A 5442-nucleotide genomic window follows, 5' to 3' on the forward strand; every position below is an offset into this window, starting at 1 on the left:
TTTTTTTTTTTTAGCCCTTTTAGAATGACTTTTTTCACTGAGGATTATTTCATTCTATTCAAGTTATTTATCATTGCATAACAAAGCCATCGCCAAGGTTTTTAGCATAAATCAGCAGGATTGCATTATATATCATGGTTTTATGGGTCAGGGACTTGGTTAAGGAGCTTGCTTTCTACAACTGGACATCAATGGAGATTACTTAATTGTATTCAGTTGCAAATTTGGTGGTCTGGAAGGTCTAAGGAGGCTCCTCCTTGTTGCCTTGGAAGAGACAGTCTCTTGGAGCACATGGTGCCTTAGAATAGATGGCTGGAGGACTGTGTTCTGCTGAGATTATTGACCAAATGCCACACAGGGCAATCTCAAAGTAGTTGGAATTTTTTCATGGTAGCTCAGGGCTCCCATAGAGAGTGTTTCAAGAGATAGGAAGCTCATAATAACTTAGGGTCTGGCAGCAAAACTGGTAGCATCACTTCTACTATATTCTAATGGTCAAAGCAGTCAGGGGACATGCAGATTCAAGGAATAGAAGTATAGTCATCACTTCTAATTGGTAAAAGTGTCACAGAATTTGTGACTATATTTAACCTTCATATTTTGTATATTTCTATTCCATGATGATGAACATGGTAACATCTGACCTGATCAATGTGGGCTATACAGAATAGGGATGGGGGTAGATGAAATGCTGAGGGTGGCAACCTTTAGAAGATGCTTCTTGTCTCTGAGGAGAAAAATTTCCCTAGGCAAAAAGTAGAAAAACTGTGAAAGTTGTTTTTTGCTATTCTCCTAACATTTTTTCCTATTAGTTTTGTCTGTGGAGTGAAGATTTTGGGAAATGTATTGAATAATTAAATTCTTTTGCAGCAAACAACCTCTGCAACAGTCATATTTATGAAGTTTCCTAAGTCAGTGATTTTCAAATTGCTGTCTCATGCTGACCATTTTTTTTTAACCATATCAGAATCCTAGAGGTATTTTAAACTTATTTTTAACTTTAAGCAAGCCCATTTTAGAAAAAAAAAAATCATCATTTACCATTATAAAGCTTTAACTTTAAGCTAGGCTAGAATATTGGTGAGTTGCAAGAACTTTCATTCCTCTAATATGAGATCTAGAATAACATTTCTCAAATTTCAGTTTATCAAGAATTAATATTAAATAAAGAGTTTCCCAAATAAGAAAAAGCTAAAGAAGTTCATCACCAAGTCAGTATTACAGGAAATGTTGGAAGGACTTCTTTAAGAAGAAAAAAAAAGAAAAAATATGAATAATAAAATGGCAATAAATTCATATCTATCAACGATTACTTTAAATGTAAGTGGATTAAATGCTCCAAGCAAAAGACAGGGTGCCTGAATGGATAAGAAAACATGACCCTTACACATGCTGCCTACAAGAGACTCACTTCAGATCAAAAGAAACACACAGACTGAAAGTAAAGGGATGGAAAAAGATGTTTCATGAAAATGGAAACAAACAAACAAAAAGTTGGAGTAGCAACACTTATACCAATCAAAATAGATTTTAAAACAAAGGCTGTAACAAGAAACAAAGAAAGATTCAGTTACTCACTTCTAGACATTTATCTGAAGAAATCCAAAACACTACTTTGAAGGGACATGAGAATCCATATGTTTTTTTCAGGTTTATTTACATTAGCCAAGATCTGGAGGCAACCCACGTGTTCACCAATGGTTGAATGTGTACCACCTATACAATGGAATATTACTCAGCCATAAATATAAGCAAATGCATAAATAAAGGAATGAAATATTGCCATCTTTAACAGCATAGATAGACCTAGAGTGTACTGTGCTGAGTGGAATAAGTTAGACAGAAAAAAACAAATGCCATATGATTTCACTGACATGTGGAATAAAGAACAAAACAAACAAAACAGAAACAACCTGATACAGAAAACAAACTGATGGTTGCCAGATGGGAGTGGGTTTGGGGCGGTGGGTGAAAACAAGAAGGAATTAAGAAATACAAATTTGTCGTTACAAAATAGACATGGGGATATAAAGTATGCATAAGGAATATAGTCAATAATATTATAATAAATATGCATGCTGTTAAATGGATACTAGACTTATTGGGATGATCATTCATAAGTTATATAAATGTCTAATAACTGTGTTGTACACCTGAGACTGACATAATATTGTATGCCAACAATAATTGAAAAATTAAAAAAAATTATTTAAAAAAGTACAAATTGGTAGTTACAAAATAGTCATTGGGGTATAAAGTATAGAATAAGGAATATAGTCTATGATGTAATAACTATGTACGATGTCAGATGGATCCTAGATTTATCAAGATGATCACTTTGTTATATAAATGTCTAATCACTATGCTGTATACCTGAAACTAATATAATATCATATGCCAACTGTAATTAAAAATTAAAAAAATTTTAAAAAGAATATTCAGCTAAGTTTTAATAAGTATTCTGAAAATAAACACAAAATACAAAGGCTTCCAGTATTTTGGGGATTGCTGTATTTGTCAACCCATTTTGAAAATTTAATGTTTATATTAATATATAAAATTTATTAATAAAATTAGTTTTACTTAGTGTTTGTCAGACTGACTGTAGAATTGCTTTATTATGGGCCTCGCAAATTTCATTCAACAAATATTTATTGCTGGCTGGCAATGTGCCAAGTTCTGTGCTAGACCTTGGGACTAAAGCAGTGAACAAATCAGGCATAAAACCTTCCCTCAAAGATTATACAATGTAGTAGGAGAGCCAAATTTTTCCCAGATGACCATGCAACCAAAATAAATATACTAAGAATGCACATCTTATGAACAAAATCTTCTGAGTGTTAAATAAACGTATAATATTTGGAGATCTAATTTATTCAGGACCAAGCAGCTAGTTGAGAAACAACTTATTGGTATAATCCACAGCCTACATATAATTTCAAAAAAATGAAATGGAGACATTGTTTTGGAAAATGTTGGGCTACCTATACTGTCCAATACAAAGCTGCTAGCCATACGTGCCTGTTTTTAACATTTTTAAAGAGTGAGAGAGAGACAGAGTGATTGAGAAAGAGAGGCAGAAAGGGCGAGAAGAAGGCAGAGACCATTTATAGCCTTCAGAACCAAAAGTATTTGCTATCTGGACATTTGCAGAGAAAGTGTGCTGACCTAGTCTAGAACTCACAGCTTTCTTTTTCTTTCTCTTCCCAATGCATTATTATTAACTTTGCTGCCTGCTTGAAAAGCTGTACTATATTTGACATTACTTGGTGACCAACAAAACCACGTCCCCATTCCATAATATATAGTTGTTGCTAAGCAGCAGCTGTCCAGGCTAACAATTACAATCTAAGCCTGGCCTTATGCCCTGGCATCTAGTAAGGCTAGTTCACACTAATGGAAGATAAGGAAAAGTGATAGATGTTTATTTTGGCTTCAGCTTAGTTAAGTACAGGTTGCATGGTTGTCCACAATCTTTTTCATCGCTTGCCTTTGTCTACCAGTTGGATGATGCTATATTTAAAGAAATAAGAGATTTTTCATCCTATATAACAGGATATGATCAACAGTTGTCAGCATTATAAACACCTACCATTAATTTTTATTATGTCCCTTTGACCATAATTATACCAAAATATTCACATTGGCAGAGATATAGTAGCAATAACCCTGATACGGAGTAACTACTATATGGGCTTGCTTGCCATAGAAATTAGTAGTTAAGAAAAAACATTCCTTTAAAGGCTATGGGGGCAATATACCAGCTCTCAAATTCATTCAGGGAATATTTCCTAAGTCCCCAAAGCAGGTGTGAGCTGAAAAGTAAATGAATCACCTAAGATTATTATTAACTGAAATTCCAATGATTTTCATTTTAATAAATTGCAATAATTAACCCAGACATTAATTTTAGTTTTAGGCATGGGTAATCCAGATAAATGATATCTTGAAGAGTTATAATAGAAATAACACATGCAGTAGTAAAAAAAATAAAAAGAATAAAAATATGTTTTATTACTTAGCCAATTCATCAAGATTCTTGTTTGTTATTGCTAATTGCAGTGCCTTCCATGTGCAAACACTGCAGTTTCTCATGTGTTATATCTCTTGAGATTCACAACCAAATGAGGTAATTAAGTCAGTTTCCTTCCTCTCTCTCTCTCTCTCTCTTTCTTCCTCTCTTCCCACTTCCCTCCCTCCTTCTCTCCCTTCCTTCAGTTCATTTTTCAAAAAGCAACAGATTCATTGCTATGAATTAGCTTTTCCACAGTCAATTGAGAAATTCTAGCTTCCATTGCTGACTTCCCCAAACTTTTCTTTCTCTCCCTTAATTGGTTAACCTTTTAATTGAATTTTGGTTTGTATTTCTAGTCTATAGTTTTTTTTTTCTTTTTTTTTTAACATAAGCAAATATATGTGTATTAATCCACCTATCTGTCCATGTCCCCGCTTCCTTACACAAAAGATAGCATTCTAAACACTGTTCTGCATCTTGTTTTTGCTTGTTTATTTTCTACCTAATCATATATCCTGGAGATCACTGCATAGCAAGATATTAAGATTCCTTCATGCGTTTTTACAATCACATACTAATCCATTGTGATGTTGTACTACAGTTTATATAACCAGTCATCTCCTGATGTGCATTTGGGTTGTTTCTAATCTTTTCTCTTAAAAATGTCAAAAAATAGGCATTACCACACATTATCTTATATTTGTTGCATATTTTTGAAAGATTCTGAGATATAGGACTTCTGGGTCAAAAGCTAAATAAATATACAATTGTTTGATAAATATCTAATTCCTATTTCTAATAGAAATATCTAATTATTGCATTCTCAACAATTATGAAAGATAGTGTCTGTCTTCCCACAGACTTATTAGGTTGCCCAACAGAGAATTTTGGTTGTTTTCTTAGGGAAAAAATAATAATTCTCAGTGTAGTTTTAAAAATAATTCTCAGTGTAGTTCTTATTATAAGAGACTTGAACATCTTTTTGTTTGTCCCAGCTTATCATATTTTGCTTAGGTATTTTTTGCATGTACAAGATTTTAAACAATTGTATAAACAAACTTGTTTTCTTTTTCATTAATGCTTCTGCAATTTAAGACATAGGCGATTTCTCATCTCTAAGGATATAAAGAAAATAAACCATTGTTTCTTTAGTACTTGAATAATTTCAACTTTATTTTATATCTGTGACTCACTGGATTTTTACTTTTGTATGGGATGTGAGGAATAGTATATGATTTTTCAGTTTTTATTTTGGTTATTTAATTGTACCTAAATAATTTTAAAAGTTTATCTTCTTAACTGGTTTGAAAAAAAGACATTTATCATTTATTGTTACAGTGTATCATTTGTTCTAGTGTTTCCTTTAGTTTATATAATGTCAAAGTCTCAAAATGAGTTGAGATATCTTCTCTATTTTATGCAAGACT

The sequence above is a fragment of the Pteropus vampyrus genome, unplaced genomic scaffold (assembly GCF_000151845.1).
Source record: "Pteropus vampyrus isolate Shadow unplaced genomic scaffold, Pvam_2.0 Scaffold17, whole genome shotgun sequence".
NCBI classification, from domain to species: domain Eukaryota; kingdom Metazoa; phylum Chordata; class Mammalia; order Chiroptera; family Pteropodidae; genus Pteropus; species Pteropus vampyrus.